Source organism: Pan troglodytes, chromosome 1 (assembly GCF_028858775.2).
Source record: "Pan troglodytes isolate AG18354 chromosome 1, NHGRI_mPanTro3-v2.0_pri, whole genome shotgun sequence".
In the NCBI taxonomy this organism is placed as follows: domain Eukaryota; kingdom Metazoa; phylum Chordata; class Mammalia; order Primates; family Hominidae; genus Pan; species Pan troglodytes.
Window position 1 is genome coordinate 152,335,599 of NC_072398.2, and position 19,998 is coordinate 152,355,596.

General features: G+C 39.2%; 1 pseudogene; it reads right to left on the reverse strand.

The window, feature by feature from the left end:
• Positions 1–18,680: 18,680 nt before the first annotated feature.
• On the reverse strand, positions 18,681–19,275 carry LOC134809005 (large ribosomal subunit protein uL14-like; annotated as a pseudogene).
• Positions 19,276–19,998: the final 723 nt, after the last annotated feature.

The following is a 19,998-nucleotide window of genomic DNA, read 5'->3' on the forward strand; positions in this document are numbered from 1 at the left end:
GATCTTATTTACCTTGATGTCTCCATTTCCTAGCACAGTATCAGGCTGAGCATTTTTCAGACAAGGATGAGTCTCATGCTTTCCTTTTTTCTAGAGATGTCAAATTTTTTCAGCCTTGATTTTCCATTTACCTAGATTCATTTCTTTCCAGGGGAGAGGAAGAATGCATTGATCAGGTCCCAGACCTGTCATCCCAGCTGTCTGGTGGAATTCTGACATATGCCATATGTGGGTCTCTAAAACACCTTATTCCAAAGGCAGGGGATAAAGTAATTAGGCTAAATGAGGTCAGCAGGAATAAAGTGCCAGGGCTTTGGCCACGTGTAGCACTGCTCATGTCCTGGGCCCAGCTCAGCAGAACTCAGAGTGGTGTGCAGCATGTGAATTACAGGAGGCAAAGCTACTGTGCTCAATGATCCAGAAGGTAAAGGTAGCTTATGGCCTTGCTCTGTCATATGGGAATGCTGACTGAGGGAACTGTCTTGTTATCTAGCAGTGATGCTTTTTCTAGTTTCTTGGCTTACCTCCGTCTCACACTTGAAGATGGGCTAGCTTGAAAAGCACTGGAATTGGGGATATGATTTGAAGAGTTCTTGGAAAATTTCAGCCAAAACTATTTCTTCCAACCTAAACTATTTTTGGAGGTATATTTATCTGGTTCTTAAGGGCATTTCCTTCGTAAATATACTCTATTCAAAACAAGCACTTGGTGAAAAAAAAAAAAACCCTCATATCCTTGATCCAGAGGGAAAGACACACAAATAAGGCTGGAACACAGCGTGAGAATAAAGCTCCAACAACAATATCATACAAATCTGTTCAAGTTCTGGCTTTCCTGGGTACCAGCTAGCTGACCTTGAACAAAACTCTTCCTGATTTTAAGACTTCATTTGAAAAGTAGGAACAATAATAGTTCCTATCTCAAGAGCTCTTGGGAGTGAAAATTAAGATAATATTTGTTATAGCATTTATCACATAAAAAGTGCTACTATTATTATTATTTTCAGAGATCTAAAAGGAAATGGTATGGCATAAGTGCTAGGTGCTAAAAGATGGAGTGATCATAACTAGGCAGGAGGAAGAGAGATGAGGAAATATGAAACGAAAACATTTCAAATAAAAACCTGACTTTATGGTTTTGCTTTGATTGGGCTCTTTCTGATGCACCTTCACAGCTCCAGCCAGGAAGTAGCACATCAAGACAGCAGGTCGCCCCTTTAATACTTGATAAAATTCCTCTTAATGAGTCATTTTTAGGAAAGGTTCCAGTGATCAAGGCTGTTTTCACTGGTGACTTGTACATCTAAGATTCTACTTAATTGTACACCTGTTTGCATATCCAGGTACTTTTTGGCAGGCACTTGGGAAGAATGAAGTAAACAATGTAATTCTTTAGATATTTTAAATTTCATTTCAGTATGCGTTGATGGCTTTCCTTGTCTTTGATTTTGGTGAGGGGATTTGATTACCCTGAAGCATCATATAAATTAATAAGTAACAATTAAAAAGAGAACATGGGATACAATTAGCCCTTGTGAGTCTTTGTCTCATAATCCTGTATATTATTCTAAATTTCTGCAATGTATTCATCATAACTGGCATTGAGGGAAAACAACAACAATAAATGTTGTGCAGGGAAAATAACATAGTTAATGTATTGTTGTTTTATGACTTATACTGGCTCTTAATGCAAGTGATTCATTTTGTGACTAATAATAAAAAAAGAGAAAAGATAAAATTAGCAGCTGAACAGAGCCACCCAGCCATCATCCAGATCAACAGTTGCTAATGTGCCTTCCCAGGCCTGCACTAAGATGTTGCACTACGATGATTCTTTCTCAGTACAGTCATGTTCCCAGCCCACTGAGCCCTCCTCTCACCTACAGGTCGTCCATCTTTTTTACTGTCTGCTTGGGCTATCATTCTCCTTTCCTCCCGACTGTTCAGGTCTCATTGCCAATTACAAGCTTGCCTCTTCTTGGTCACACAGACCTAACCGAGTTGAAGTAATGAAATGGTATTCTCACGTCGTCTCTGGACATACAGTCTTGTCATTTGAGTCCACAAATGATAAACTGGGACCAATTACAGACACTTGGTACATTAGGTAATTTTAAATGACGTATGAAAACAGAATAAACATGATTGATTTGATATCCTACTTTGATTCTACTTAGGTGCAAATTGTGATAAAACTTGTTTTGAATACGAAACCAGAGGAAGGTGAGATAAGTCACAGAAATATGACTTGCAACGTATAGGTTGCCAGTCTTCTTTTCAGTACTTTTTTTCATCTCCAGCTCATCAAAGATACTTTCCAAATCAAGTTATATCACTTAGAACCTCATGTGTTAGAACTTTATACTTTACAGAGTTTTAACTGCTTATCCTATACTTGCAAATATTTACATGAGGATTTTTATAGTTGTAATATCATAGAATTTCAGACCTGGAAAGGACCTGGAAAGGGTTGAACTTGTGAAGTTCAACCCCTTTATTTTACAAATAAAAAGCCCAAATCTTATAGAAGTTAAGAAATTAACCTTGAGTCACAGGGCTACTTAACTATAGAGAAAAATGTTGAATCTAGGCTTCCAAAGTCACATTTTAATGCTACCCTCTTCAGACTCTAGAATCTGGAACAATGCCCTGCACAGTGGAGAAGCTCATGAATAATAATCATGAAGAATGAAAGGAATAAATTTTCTTGAATATGAATAGTTGTTCATCCTTGTGACTTGCCACTTACATGATTTTCAGGATAAGCATATTTTCATTGTATATGGAGTGCACAGAAAATGTATCTTACATGAGAGCTAAATGTTTTAAAAACAAAATATACCTGGAAAAGCAGCAAAATAAGAACAGTAAATGAGTGAGCCTCCAAAACCCAGAGGCTGAGACTCTGAAAGAATATCTCAAGTTTGTGGAGACTACAGAGTAATTGCAAGTTTCTAGATATTATGATATTGGAATGACTGACAGAGATATGAATGCTGAAGTACACGTCCTTGGTATTGCTATGATGCAATCAGATTTTATCATTTTAATCCAAGCTGGGCACTCAAAGCTCCAATACACATCTCTAAAGGTACAGCCTCACCATCCCAGTGATATTGATCAAGCTTTCTACAGAACTGACCTTCCTAAGGCATTTACACAGGCCACAGAACATGGATTTTCAATAAAGAATGTTGTGGAACAGGTGGATTATCTCTTCCATGAGTACTAAGAAAATTTTTATTTGACTTACTGGGAAATATGTACTTTGAAGCTACATCTGCGGATACCAACCAACCCTAATATTTGTGCTAATGAATCAGCCTCCATTCTCTTCTTTTTTAGTTATACTTTAAGTTCTAGGGTACATGTGCACAACGTGCAGGTTTGTTACATATGTGTACATGTGCCATGTTGGTTCACTGCACCCATTAACTCCTCATTTACATTAGGTATTTCTCCTAATGTTATCCCTCCCCGCTGCCCACACTGCATGACAGGCCCCAGTGTGTGATGTTCCCCGCCCTGTGCCCAAGTGTTCTCATTGTTCAATTCCCACCTATGAGTGAGAACATACAGTGTTTAGTTTTCTGTCCTTGCGATAGTTTGCTCAGAACGATGGTTTTTAGCTTCATCTATGTCCCTACAAAGGACACAAACTCATCCTTTTTTATGGCTGCATAGTATTCCAAAGCATTATAAATCATCCTACTATAAAGACACATGCCCACATATGTTTATTGCGGCACTATTCACAATAGCGAAGACTTGGAGCCAACCCAAATATTCATCAATGATAAACTGGATTAAGAAAATGTGGCACATATACAGCCTCCATTCTTATTAAAGAAAACTGCACTGGCTACACCTTTCTGATCCTCTGTAGCCTGGTCTTGAAGATGAGACAAAATCATCTCTGTATTTAGAAGAAAACAAGTCTCAAACAAAATTCAATGCACTTATTTTTGTAAACAACTGTGACTTGCACTAGTAATGATGGATTCTCTAAGAAGAGTGAAGGCAAAATCTTGACATCTATTGCAGCTTCAACCTCTCCATGCCTAAGGGAGAAAGTCTTTTTCCTACCATCTGAAAGAAGTCCTCCATGGTGCCCAAGAAGATATATGCCATAGTCCCTGGACTGTGAGTGGGGGCAGAGCACATCAGGTAATGTCTTATGGGAGTGGCTCATAGCCTTACACAGAGGGGCACACCTGATCTCTGTGGTGACTCTTGAGGGTATAGTGCTGTCAAGGGAGCAGAGTATCATCAGGGATGATAACTAAAGAGGGACTTTCCTGAGAATGGGACTGTTTGAGGTATAGCACTTTGGGACTGAATCTGGCAACTGCCACCCTCAGTATTATCAGAATTGGTGAGAAAGAAGGAGCCGTTTGTTGGGTACTGGAGTTAGGGAGCAGCTCTCTGTACATATGTGAGGAGGAACCCAATGGTCAACAGCATCAGCAATTCAAATTCTGAGGCACCCAGAGAATTTATCTGGAACTCATATTTTTAAAGGAAAAGTTAACTCTGTTGTACATAAGTTCAGACAAAGATGAGCATGCATATGTGTGTTCATGTGTGTGTGTGTGTATTTGTGTGTGTGTGTGTGTGTGTGTGTGTGTTAGCATCATTATTTCAACCTATATTCTTTGCTTCTTTAGCCACTCAAGCTAGCAGGGCCTGGGGAAATATCTATACTACCTAGATTAATTTAAAATATCCAGCAATCTAATTATCCAGCCTGTTAATTATAGATGATTGAATACTTAATTTCCACATGGGTAGTGTGTCTTTTCTATGAGTAAAATTTCTCAGGTGGGAAAAAATTGCTTTTATTTTTCCTTATGCAGTTAGACATACTTCCTCCCACAATTTTTAAGCTCCCATTGTTTTTAACAGAATCTTAATAGATATCTCACATTTTATTTTCAAATTGAAAATAAAAAGGCAAGATTTCTAAAAATTCAGGCTGAGTGATTTAAAACTCTTGGAAAGAAACTTAAGAGACTTAAGTGTATTATAAGTAATAAACTACTGAAAGGAAGAAAATTATACTGTATAACTCAAATATTTTCAAAATATCATAATTTGATGGGATGACTTTATATTAAAAACCAAAAAAAAAACATTAATTCGAGAATCATTGAGGAAAACCATTCTCCAACTCCTGTGGTTTTGGTGATCTGCTTTTTTTTTTTCGGAATCCCATTTTTTGTTATAACAATACAAGAACTCATTTGGCTTAGGATTGACTTGGCGATGCGGGCTCTTTTTTGGTTCCATATGAACTTTAAAGTAGTTTTTTCCAATTCTGTGAAGAAAGTCATTGATGGGGATGGCACTGAATCTGTAAATCATCACTGGCCATCAGAGAAATGCAAATCAAAACCACAATGAGATACCATCTCACACCAGTTAGAATGGCAATCATTAAAAAGTCAGGAAACAACAGGTGCTGGAGAGGATGTGGAGAAATAGGAACACTTTTACACTGTTGGTGGGACTGTAAACTAGTTCAACCATTGTGGAAGACAGTGTGGCGATTCCTCAGGGATCTAGAACTAGAAATACCATTTGACCCAGCCATCCCATTACTGGGTATATACCCAAAGGACTATAAATCATGCTGCTATAAAGACACATGCACACGTATGTTTATTGTGGTATTATTCACAATAGCAAAGACTTGGAACCAATCCAAATGTCCAACAATGATAGACTGGATTAAGAAAATGTGGCACATATACACTATGGAATACTATGCAGCCATAAAAAATGATGAGTTCATGTCCTTTGTAGGGACATGGATGAAATTGGAAATCATCATTCTCAGTAAACTATCGCAAGAACAAAAAACCAAACACCGCATATTCTCACTCATAGGTGGGAATTGAACAATGAGATCACATGGACACAGGAAGGGTAATATCATACTCTGGGGACTGTTGTGGGGTGGGGAGAGGGGGGAGGGATAGCATCGGGAGATATACCTAATGCTAGATGACGAGTTAGTGGGTGCAGCGCACCAGCATGGCACATGTATACATATGTAACTAACCTGCACAATGTGCACATGTACCCTAAAACTTAAAGTATAATAAAATAAATAAATAAATAAATAAACAGTACAAGAACTCCATACATTTTAACACTAATCAAAGTGTTGAATCTTTGGGGATTTTTAGTCAAAGCAGTAGCTAAATATGTCCTCTAATATTAGCAGAGAAAGACATATACATAAATCACCATACTGTAAAGCAGAAATTATTGCTACAAGAGAAGTATCATCAAAGTACTAAGTACAGGGAGTGCCAATGGAATATGTTAGTAGTATGAGAAAAGTTATATCGTGAGGTGGCATTCAAATTGGGTTCTGAACAATTTGTTGAATTCTAATAGGAAAGAACATAGACATTGCATTCTAGAATACAAGATTAGTATAGGGAAAGGTTCAGAGGCATGGACATATTTTTTAAATAAATTTATGTATTTATTTATTTATTATTTGGACACTAGTATCTCACTATGTTGCCCAGGCTGGTCTCAAACTCCTAAGCTCAAGTGATTCACCCATCTTGGCCTCCCAAAGTGTTGGGATTACAGGCGAGAGCCACTGCACCCAGCAGCATGAACATTAATCCTGTGTTTAGGAATGGAACAAAGACCAGAGAGGTTGGAATGTAAGGAGTGGAGAAAACGAGGGATTATGGAATGGTGAGTAACATTTTTGCCTCCAGATCTGTTCCTCAGACTTGCATCCAATTCTGGTCTATTTCACAGGAATGCCCATCCCTGCGACTGCATTTTCCAGACTCCCCGTATGCCTTGGTCTGGAGAATGGGAAATAATGGCTAGATATTTCAGGGCTAGAGTGCAGACATCCTAGGGTATGTCTACTCCTCTCTCACTCTCTTGGCCTTGACTTCTAGAAACAACTATGCCTCCATGGCTACAGTTTCCATCTGGCAGCCCTCCCCTCACCCCCAGCAGTTTCATTTCTCACCAGGAAGCTCTCACTATGGTTTCCTCCAAAGAGCTTCAGCTTCTTGGTTCTGGTAACAGCACCTCTTCACACTGTGCCTCCTGCCCTCAGGGTGGTAATGGCTTCCAGTTTTTAGCTAACCTTGCCTTGATTCTCTACCTTGATTTACCTTCTCATCTTCCTCAGCACTTTTGTAGCCAACTTTCTTCCTTAAATGACCTTTGTTACAAGACCCAGAGTTGCTTTCATTTTCTGCCTCAAGTCTGATGAACACAGATGTTCATTAATATTGGCTAACAAAATGGATAATGGCTTCAGCTCCATCTCTCTTTGCCTTTTCCCACTTTAGTCCTTTACATTTAAAAATAGTTGTTTTGTTGTTGTTCTCAATTGGCTTTTAACAAATCAGGTTCACATCCTATAAGCCCTTATGCTTTCTAATCACTTCATTTACTCTTCCAAAACAGTATTGAACATCTATTACGGGCAGAAATTATGCTAATTGAACCCATGACCACAAAAAGCAGTGTAGCCAAGTACAGAGACATATTGTGAAATAACTAACATGTAGTGTCATAATGCATAACTCCACAAAGCTAAGTAATTAACATATAGTATGATAATGCTTGAACCTAAAACCAGTATCGACAAAGAATCAGCAGAGTACAGATGACAGAGAAATCAATTTCAGTTTAAGAAGCCATCTGTGATGGTTAATTTTAGATTTCACCTTGACTGGATTATGAGATACCTACATAGCAGGTATAGCATTATTTATAGGTGTGTCTATGAAAGTGTTTCAGCAGGAGATTGGCATGTGAATTGGTTGACTGAGTGAGGAAGATCCACCCTTAATGTGGGTGGGCACCCTTCCATTAACTGGGAGCCCAGATAGAACAAAAAGGCAGAGAAAAGGCAAATTATCTTTCTCTCTTGGAGCTGACTCACCTTCCTTCTCCTGTCCTTGAACATCAGAACTCCAGGCTCTTGACCCTTTGGACTCCGGGATTTGCACAAGCGCCGAGTGCTCCCACTTCTTACCCTGGCACAGGTTTTCAGGTCTTTGGCCTTAGACTGAAAGTAACACCATCAGCTTCCCTGGTTCTGAGGTCTTCAGACTTGAACTGAGCCATGCTACCATCATCCTATAGTCTCCAGGTTGCAGATGGCCTGTCATGTGGCTTCTCAGCCTCCACAATCACGTGAGCCAGTTCCCCTAAAACATTCCCTCTCAGGGACATAGATATCCTAGTCCTTCTTTGTCTCTGGAGAACCCTAACTGATATACTATCCTAAGAAGTCTGGAGTTACTACCATGTAACTGAAAGGAGTCCATTGTACATCTCTGTGAATAAAGCATTGGCATATTGTCATGTTTCCATAGCAATCTGCTGTAGTGACCGAACTTGCAAACTCTTGGTTCTTATAGAAAAATCCTAAATCCACTGTAAATTAAAACTGAGGGAAAGCGGCACTTGAAGTATGTTTGTTCTGACTGAAAATGTCTGTACAAATCACATGCATGTATAAGTCACTTCAAAACTTTGTTATCCAAAAGTTATGTAATAAGGAATCATAGCTAGAAAAAGTAAACGGCCAAAGTACTTATTTTACATATTTATTGATCACTATAATCTCTGAGTATTGTACATTTAAATGTCTATCCTACAGGTTGACAAATATGCTAAAATAAGATGCATTAATGTCAGCCTAAACTGCAAATGTGCGTGAATAATCAGTTTGATTTAATGCCAGAAATATCAAAATGTAGTACAGAACACAGTATCTCCGAATACTATTGCATATTCAACGTCAGGATGAAAATATTTTGCATTTAAACATTGCCTATTTTAATCACATTACAAATTTAAACAGTTTTAGTTGTGACAGTTATTTGTTAAGAATTAGCCTTAGTCGTTTTTATTCAAACCAGAATTCTATCTTCAGCATCTCTGTAGGTTGTAGAGCATTGACCACTAGGGGGCAGATGTAACCAAGACATTTAATAAGTTTCTTTCCTTCTTTAAATTTTGCATTTATTTGAGATATATCCTCTTGAAGTATGCAGGAAAACTGCATACTTAAATAAGAAAAGGAAAACCCTGATACCAATTTATAATTCAACTTTCAGTCTTTCATTTTCTTATGAGCTACCACATCTTATCTTTATTTTCAATTATGATAAAATTAAATTTACTCAAGAAAGACATAGTAAGTTATCAGTTTGTTGTTATACAGGATTGGCAATGTCCATTGGCACTTGAGTTTGTTTTTCTAAGTGAAGGCACCAGCAATCTAGTTTATACGTATTACCTAATTTCATTCTTACAACATAGCTTTGAATTCAGTACTGTTGTCATCCTCATCTATAGATGGAGAAACTAGAGACTTTTAGAAGCTCACAAATTATCAGGCAGAGTAGGAATTCAGACAGAGTTTTGCCTAATTTCAAATTTTGTGTAGATATAACTTCTCACTTTTTTCTGTTTTAATTATAAAATATACAATACATGCAGAAAAGTAATATATATATACATATACACATACACACACACACACTCTTCTTAAAAATAATTGTAAAACAAATGCCCATTTCACCACTACCCTGTTCAAAACAAACAACATTTTTAGCCCCTAAAGAAGCACCCGGTAAGTCCCTCATTGTTCACAACTCCTTCCCCTTGAAAGGTAAACACCATCTTCATCTTTATAATCATTCTTCACTTTCTTTTATTTAAAACCTTTGTGAGATTTCTATAAATCTATCCATAATGTATTGAATCATTCATGTCTTTCTCCTTCGGGTTGATGTTTTATTTGTAAGATTCATGTACAATGCAGTATATAGTTCTTTAGTTTTTGTTGCTACATGAAATAAAATGCTCTATGTAATATACCATGATAATATATTCTACTATTGATGGCATGTGAGTTGTTTCCAGTTTGGGACTATTATGAACAAGGTTACTGCAAAGATATATATATATATATATACACACACACACACAAAGATAGATAGATAGATAGATAGATAGATAGATAGATAGATATGCAAAAAGTTTCCCTAAGGTGTATGACTAAGAGTCAAAGAGCTAGCTCATCAGGTCTGCATATCATCAACTTTACTGGAAACAATGCAAATGTCAGTTAACAGATAAATTAATAAAGAAATTATGGTAAATACATACAGTGGAATAATACTCAGCAATAAAAAGAAAGGAACTATTGATCGATGCAACAACATAGATGAATTTCAAATATTCAGGCTGCGTAAAAGAAGTCAGGTTTTGTTTTTTGTCTTTTTGTCTTTTGTCTTTCCAACATGGCAGATTTGAGGCATTGTTAGCATGCCTCTTCCACTTGGAAAAACAAAATAGTGTGTAGAGATTCATACTGTGAAATTTTTCCAAAAAGCAACACAGATAATTAACAGGAAAACTGAAACAAATCACAGACCCTTTGAAAGAAGTGGCAGGCTGCAGCCTACACCTGAGCCAGGTGGAGTTTTCAGAGTGTGAGAAGTCACAGAGTGTGAGAAGGGGAGAGACTACCTCTGGGAGGTAAAGTAGTCACAGAGTGTGAGAAGGGGAGAGACTACCTCTGGGAGGTAAAGTCCCACTGGGAAACCTGTCAATCAGGGCGATGAGGGAAGGCCTTAACCCCACCCAGCTCTGGAGCTGATTTAGTGAGCGGTGGGAAGTATATGAGAAAGAGCAGCATCAAGACATGCTTTGCATGCACACCCAGTCTCCAGAGGGGACAGAGAGAAGCTATTCCTGATTGTACCTCACAGGCGGCCTTGTGGAAGTTGGCCAGCTAACTCAGGTGGCAGTCAGGTAGAAAAAAACGCCCAACTGAGATTTGCAATATAATCTCGAGTGGGGATGAATCCCCTCGACTAGAACCAAGGGGCTAGCGGGAAGTGTGCTGTAGCTATAGGCACAGGAGCTGGTTGTCCCTGCTTCACAGGCTGACTGAAAAGGCATGGCCTGAAAACCATATTTTCTTTCTCCCTTTGTTACAGTAGGTGGGTAGTCAGACATGAACAGGAAAAGAGAGGGCTCCCTCGACTTACCAGGAATGCCAGGAGACCATCAAGTGATGGTCCAGCAGTTGTCACACTGCCTCTCCTAAATGATCATTGGCTGCAGCCAGTGCCATGGAGAGGCAGTTTTCCAGTAGATAAAAACACCTAAAATTGATAATCAGCAGCTTCCTATAAGATCTCAGGAACTGGGCAAGTGGGCTCGGGCATGCTCATTAAGAGGCAAAATGGCGGAGAATGACTTTCCAGGGGCATCCCACCAAAAAAGGGAAGAAAGCCTCGTGAACATGCGTACAAACTCCAGTAAACTACACATGCTCACCTCCCAAGCACAAGCAGGGCAGCGCTATGTGGGCATCTCACCCTAAGGGAAGAATGAAGGGGAAGGAGCACAAGACACCGAAAATAGGTCCACATATAAAATCCTAGGTTCAAGTTTAAACAGGGCACTTGACCTCCAAGATGCCTGCTTGGGTCTCTTCCAAGTGTACTTTTCTTTCTTTCCTGCTCTAAAGCTTTTTAATAAACTTCCACTCCTGCTCTGAAACTTGTCTCGGTCTCTTTCCGCCTTATGCCCCTCAGTTAAACTCTTTCTTCTAAGGAGGCAAGAATTGAGGTTGCTGCAGATCTATGGAGATTCGCCACTGGTAACTCGAATAATTTCTGCCTGTAACATATTTTGGTGCTGTGACTTGGGTACCTTCCACCGCTAATACCTGGGGAAAGCTTATGGCCTGAGGCAGCTTTGAGTTCTGAGTGCAGACTGCCTGGAACCTAGCTACTGCTAGTGAAACACTGCAGGTATAAGACTTGCCTTTCTACATGGGGCTTACTGTTGCCTGCTACTCCCAAATCCCCATGTGGATCTTCTGTGCAGCAAGGCGGCTGCGTTCCTCCCTAGAACATTACCCCACCAACCAGAAAACTGCCTAATGATCCCTACTGGGGCCACTGCTTGCTCGCGAAAAGCCAGAGCATAAGACTTTCCTGACCCAGCCCCAACCTGGCTTGCCCCTCCACCCGCTCTGGTAGCTTCGCACAAAAGACAGAAACTTTTGGGAGCTCTAAGGCCCCACCTATTGCCTGAGACTCCAGAGTACATCCCTTGGGTAACATAAGGCAAGCATGAATACCACTGCTACCAGCGCAGCTCTTTTGCAAGTGCCACCTCCTGGCTGGAAGCCAAATGACACAGTCCCTGACAACATTTGCAGGTAGAATAGCACAGTGCCCAGGAAAGAGAAAACTTGTGAGTGAACCCAGCTATCACAAGTGCCTGCATCGCCTTGGCTAATCAGAAGGTCCTGAGTCTGTCTACTTTACCAGTTCATTACTACTACAGCTGTCACTTGAGAAAGCTGACCCACTAAGGCTATTAACAAGGAATCTCACCAAGTCTATGGCACTCCCTTGCCACCTCCATCGGAGCTGGTGCTAGCAGCTGCTGCTGGGAGACTTGAGGATAGGTCACATCACTGCATCCCTTGCAGACATTCCCCAACACCAGCCTGGAGTGCAGCAGCCTCACAGGGTAGCTAGACCCCGAGGAGTAGCAGCATTCACAGTACTCTGACTGGCAGGGACTCCTGCTCCTAGGGAAAGGGAGAACATACCACATTAAGAGAACACCCTGTGAGACAAAAGAATCCAGACAGCAGGGCTTGAGTCCCAGAACTTTCCACTTGCGGGAAGTTTCTTTCAGCAGAGGCACAGGTGCAGTGATGGGCTCAGCTCTACCCCAACAGTCAGGCAGCCCTGTGCTCATGAAGGGCCTTGGAGAAGGGGGCTTCTCCCTCTCACCCACCCCCAAAGACACAGCTGGAGCTTCTCCCACAGGAGCTTGGCATGGGCACACCTGTAGACAGCCTTTCTGGAACACTTCAGGATGACTGCACCCCCACAGGTGGAGTGCCCTCCAGGTTCAGGCTTGCACAAGAGGCAGAATCAATCTCTCTCTATGTGGAACATCAGCATTCCTGCAGATGAAAAGAGATGCCTGTCTGATCTGAATAGCTGGAACACTGGGTCAGGAGTACAAATAGGAGGCAGGTCATTTTCCTGCTGGCTTGGCAGGGGAGCTGAGGTAGCTCCCTCGCTTCCCCTGTGAAAAGACCTCAGTGTGTTTCACTGAGAGCTCCCCCAGACAGCTCTCTCAACCATGGGACCCCTGTCCACCATTGGGTATTGCATTTACCCACTTGGTTTATCAAAAGCTGGTTTTCACTCGTGGATACCTCCCCTACTGACCTGAAGCCTGAACTGGTCAATCCAGTATATAAAATACTGAGGAAAATAAATAAATAAGAGCACACCACAGGGAAACAGGATAAACATCAAGAAACCTCTGCCATTTCAACCCCACAGGAGACAGTGAATCTACTCACACACAGAGCACATTGCTACCACAACTATCCTTTAAGTATGCCATCATAGAAAGACTGTCTAAAACTAAGGAACTCATACAGAGTCATCACCATTGAAAGCACTCAGAACCATATTAGGTTATGATAAAATACAATCATTATAGTCACATCCTCAAGGGGTGGGGGAGAGTATCTGGTTAACAATCAATATGAGGACTGGAACAGTACCTCATATCTCAATAGTAATGTTGAATGTGAATGTTCTATATGCTCCACTTAAAGGATAGATTGAAAGAATGGATTTTAACAATTACAAGCCAAATATCTGCTGTCTTCAAGAGACTCACCTAACATGTAAGGATTCTTACAGACTCAAAGTAAAGGGGTGGAGGTAGATATTTTACACAAATGAAAACCAAAAGTGAGCAGGAATAGCTCTTCTTAGATCAGCTAAAACAACTTCAAAGCAACAAAAGTTAAAAAAAAGACAAAGAATATCATTACATGATGAAAAGGATCGATCTGAAAAGAAGATATTATAACCTTAAATATATATCCCCCTAACACTGGAGCTCCTAGATTTATAAAACAGTTACTGCTAGACCTAAGGAAAAAGACAGCAACACAATAATAGAGAAAGACTTCAATACTCCATTGTCAGTACTAGAAAGATTATCAAGGAAAAAGTCAATGAAGAAACACTGGACTTAAACTGCACTGTAGAATAAATGAACCTAAGAGATATTTACAGAATATTCTACTCAAGCAACGCAGAATATGCATTCTTCTTGTCAGCACAAGAAACACTATCCAATATGGGCCATACAGTAGGCCACAAAACAAGTCTTAATAAATTTTTAAAAATCAAAATTATATCAAGTTCTTCTCAGACCACTGTGGAATACAAGTAGAAATCAACTCCAAGAGGAACCTCAAAACTATACAAATACATGGTAATTAGGCAATCTGCTCCTGAATGATGTTGGGATTAAAAATAAAATCAAGATGGAAATTTAAAAATGATTTGAAATGCATAAAAATTGTAACAGAAGTTATCAAAACCTCTGGGATACTGCAAAAGCAGTGCTAAGAGGAAAGTTCAGAGTGCGAAAAGCCTACATCAAAAAGTCTGAAAGATCACGAATTGGCAGCTTAATGTCACACCTCAACGAACTAGAGAAACAAGAACAAATCAAACCCAAAGCTAGCAGTATAAAAGAAATAATGAAGATCAGAGCAGAGCTAAATGAAATTGAAACAAAAAAATTACAAAAGACCAATGAAACAAAAACTTGGTTTTATGAAAAGATAAAATTGATAGAATATTAGCTAGATTAACCAAAAAAGAAGAGAGAAAATTCAAATAAGCTTAATTAGAAAAGAAAATGGAGACGTTACAAACAATGCCACAGAAATACAAAAGATCATTTGAGACTACTATGAGCACCTCTATACACTCAAATGAGAAAATCTAGAGGAAATAGATAAATTCTTGGAAACATACAACTCTTCTAGCTTGAACAAGGAAAAAATAGAAATCCTGAACAGACCAATAACAAGCAGTCAGGTTGAATCAGTCATTTAAAAAATTGCCAACAAACACTGAGCCCAAAGCCACATGGATTAACAGCCAAACCCTACCAGATCTTCAAAAAAGAGTTGCCACAAATCCTACTGAAACGATTTCATAAGATTGAGAAAGATAAAATCCTCTCTAACTCATTCTATGAAGCCAATATCACCCTGATACTAATGCCAGGAAAGAACATTTAAAAAAAAAAAAAAACTACAGAGCAAAAAAACAAAAAAGAGTACATTCTGTGTGATTCTACTCACATAAAGTCTAAGGTCAACAATTAAGTTGACCCATACAGTATTAGACTTACTCACTAACATTACTGTGAGTAGGTCTCACAATAATGAGTAGGTCTCACATTATAGACCTACTCATTATTGTGAGTAGGTCTCACAATAATGTTAATAATCAGTAACGTTGACCCAATAGTATTAGATTATACATTATTAGTAATGTCAACAATAAGTAGCTGTTGACCCATACAGTATTAGACCTACTCACTGACATTAGAATAATGGGTCAATGTTAGTGAGTAGGTCTAAAGTGTTAGACCTACTCTAGTGTCAACAATTAAGTTGATCCATACAGAAAGTATTAAACCTACTCAGTAACATTATAATAGTGATATAACGCCAGACTATAAGATTTTTGGCCATGCTCCGGTTATTTCTGGTGTTTTATAGCAGTGATTAACTGAGCCTTGATGAGCTCATAAGAGGATTCTGAGTTGGTTGTACTTAGGCTTGGAAGAGGATTATATTTTAGGGGGCCAAATCTAGTTCAAGAGAATTAGTTTATTGAATGCTGGCTTTTTGTTTGGTTTGTTTGTTTCTGTCATTTCACATGAGACAGGAGGCTACATATCTGAGGATAACCTCGGCTTAAGGAAGCCATCATCCCTGAAAGGCCTTTACCTTTTACACACAGCTACTCATGCAGACCCTTCCTCCCCTTCCTACTCTCTGAGGAAGCTACATTTCATCAATACTGTTTCCTCATTATTCAATAACGTGCACTTGGTATGCTCCAGAATTTTTGAACAGATTCTCCTTTATCTTGAATTCTGTGTTCATTAAAAGAAAATTGACCAATAGTCAATTCTCCAGGTAATCCTAAAACTAGCTGTTAAACCTTCCTTTCCGAAAACTTGTCAATATATCATTGCTGCCTATTCCTTAGACATTTTCTAATAATTCTTATTAGTTTATATGAAGTGGCTTATTATTAAAGCAACTTCAACAATGCTTAATAGACAAAAACAGAAGTACTAAAACATTAAAACGGAAGGCCACCAAGATCTGCATCATTAAATATACAGTTGGAATTCCTTCAGCAAAATATGTTTACCAAGAACATACAACGTACAAGTGTTTTGATATTTTTTAATAGATGGACTACTTTATGTTTTTACTCACAATTACTTGCATATTTTGTAGATGTTGATAGAGGCATTCAACTGCATGTATACTTTTCCAAAATTAAATTTACTTCTTCCTCTGGACAGTTAGCTTCCACAGGTAATTAGTCAAATGGGAGATCATTGCATTGTGAAAGTTCACTATCTATGAAAATTTTATTTTCATAGTAATGTGAAAATGAGTCTATATATCCTTTATTGCACCAAAGAGTTATGGTAGGAAATTTAAATAATGCTTAACACACTACACATCAATAATACTACTGTGTCATTTTACTACCCATCCCAGTAAATATAGTAAATATTCCATTTTCTGCACGCTATATATTTTCCTGTAACTGGGGTAGTTACCAGAGGCCACTGCTCTGTAAATTCCAAGTACCATCTGGTCTGAGAGAAAAACATATGCCAGCCTTTACAGAATAAGGTTTTACCGATAAAGGCTTTTAAGTAGCATCTGTTTCCCATAGAAAGGAAATGGTGTTGATACTTAATCTGTCCAATCTCAACCAATTTCACCATAAGGAATATGGCTTTCTTTTAAGGTTGGGTACTCTGGTTATAAGAAATTAGCAGTAAAGACTGCATTCCCAGTAATAGCTTGCCATAGTAGGTTGGCACTAGTGTTTCCACAGCCGAAGTCTCTAGTTTACCCAGCCCCACTGTTTCTCTCTCTCCCTCCATCCCTCCTTTCCTTCCTACCTTCTTTAATTCCTTCCCTCCTCTTTTACTTCCTTTCTTCTTTTCTTCCCCTATTTCTTCCTTCCTTCTTTTCTTTCTTTTTAAATTTCAAATAGTTTTATTGTCTAACTGGCCTACCCAGCACAGGCAAGATTCCTGAGAAATAATTCCTTCTAGTGACCATGAGTTAAAATTCCTTCTCACAAAAATGAGCCTCCAGAAAACCATCTGCACTTCATTACCACATCAAATTTAATTCCCAGGGATCCCAAATCCCTCTTAGCATGTTGGAGCTGGTTTTAGTTAATGCCGTAAGTATAGTTGCTACTAACTCTTTATGCTGTGAGTGCTGTTGAAGTATATAATTGGCACCCAAAATACTGATCCTCCAGAAGATTGTCAGTTGAACATGATGACTCCTAGGTGCAGTTCAATTTAATATGCATAAGACTGCCCATAATCATTCTTTTCAAAGTTTCAAAGGCAAATCCATCAGTGATATTTGATCATCATATCAAGCAATAGTTTACTCTCTTGGACCCCACTCCGATGTCCTATTTGTTTAATATTTCTTCCACATTCACATGTGATTTATTGAAAAGAGCAAAGGGGATTCCAGCCTATTAGAAATGCAGTGATGGCACATTTTTCTTCATAGCCATACCCAGCTGAGAGTCACAATACATCCAGCTCAGCTCAAGGGTAAGATTTCTCTCCAGCCTACAACAGAACCACTACGATAAATGTAACCAACAAAATGAGACTCAAATGAAAATTTCAACCAGTTAATATAAAGATAGGTCATCGAGGGTAATTGATGGCTTTTCAGTAAATAACCTAAGCAGAGTTCTTGGCCTAAACTTGTAGCTTGGCTTCAATGCCATTCTCCTTTCCAGTGGGAGAAAATTTTAGGATCTTCTTTCTGAGCTGGCAATTACTTGGTACTACAGAATACAGAAACTGTTAAGAGTGTTTTCGTCTTGTTCTGAGATATTCTCTTAGGATAAAAGTGATGTGTTCATTCTCAGCATCATTACACATTTTATGCACGCCTTTCTCATCTGCCACAATTCCCCCTTTGCTTTCCATTTGTTACCTACTTATTACCAGATTTTACTCCTTGGGTGTGTCTCTACTGCTTACCTACATAAGGCAAATAGCTGGAATAACCCTGCCAGGCCTTCCCCAGGAAGAAGAACTATAAATATAAGTAGTGATGGGACCAACCCACTTGTAGGCAATGGAGCAACACTTACAGCCAGTCCTACTTTATACATGAGATGGAGTCACTATCAAGTCGTTTCCTTACCAGGATGCAAGTCAAATTCACAGGGATTGAAATAGTATCCTGAGTGGTGATGCCTCCCTATGCTGGGATATGCTATTGTAGCCCAAACCTGATACAACTTGATCTGGCAAGATAAAAGAAAATTTTTGTTGGAAAGATAAAGTTGTGCAAGTGCATCATCAATCTTCTCTTTATCCCTACAACCATTTACCAAAATTCTTCCCAAAGGGTTTTTCTGCTTTAAATTCACCCAATCCAGCCAGCTAGTCCTTCATGACCTCATCATCACCAGTTTTTATCAACAGATATTTTAATTGCCCATTCCAGTTAGTTTTTTGGGGAGTGGGAAGAGCAAATATTTTTAATTAGTTACTTGCCTTTTTTTTAACACAAATATACTGGAGAATCACGCAATGCTGTAAGCATCTAACACAATCCTGGGCCACAAGTCTGCACACTCCTTTCCAACTGGTCTTATGATGGCAGGACCTTTCCATCTTGCCTTCATTGTTTTCTATGACCCCTATATTATCTGCAAAATAAAGAAACATGCCATTCTTTCTTTGGTATGACTTTTTTTTGTTGAACTACCACGGCTGGATATACTTCCTTTCTGAGCTCTGGTTGTTTGCCTTTATTGACTGACCATCACCATGTCACCCACTCCAGCAGTGGAAAGTCTGTTCAGCTGCCCTTTGATTCCCTTCACAGACATGATATAGAGATTTTTGGCTCCTGTGTAGTCAACACAATTGATCTTGGCTCCTATCAGAAAACCCAAGGAATTCCAGTATTTCACACTGGAGAACCCACCACATCCTTGCTTAGACATGTTGAACGCTGAAAAAGGGCAGAATGACCCATTTCAGTTCTTGATCAAACTGTTGCTATATTGATGATGCAGAACTTCATAAGTCCATATGATGCTGAGTCTTTTAGCTCTGTTTTGTACATAGGCAACATGATGTGTATACTCTGATTTGAGGAAATGCAACCTAGGAAACTGAGCTTATTCACATTCTGTTGTTCCACATCTTTAATAGTGTCCTAGGCCAGGGATGCCCATCCCCCAAGCCACAGACCAGTGTGAGTTTGTGACCTGTTAGGGACCAGGCCACACAGCAGGACGTGAGCAGCAGGTGACTGAGGGAAGCTCCATCTGTATTTACAGCTGCTCCCCATTGCTCACATTACTGCCTAAGCTCTGCCTCCTGTCAGATCAGGGGTGGAATTAGATTTTCATAGGAATGTGAACCCTATTGTGAACTGCGCGTGTAAGGGATCTAGATTGTGCGCTCCTTATGAGAATCCAATGTCTAATGATTTGTCATTGTCATGCATCACCCCAAGATGGGACTGTCTAATTGCAGCAAAACAAGCTCAGGACTCCCACTGATTATACACTATGGTGAGTTGTATAATGATTTCTTTTTATATTATAATGTAATAATAATAGCAATAAAGTGCACAATAAATGTAATGTGCTTGAATCATCCCAAAACCACCTGACCCACCACTGGTCTGCGGAAAAATTGTCTTCCATGAAACCAGTCCCTGGTGCCAAAAATGTTGGGGACCACTGTCCTAAGACATTGCTACACCCAAAGTATAAGCAAAGTCAAAGCCCGACATTCATTTAT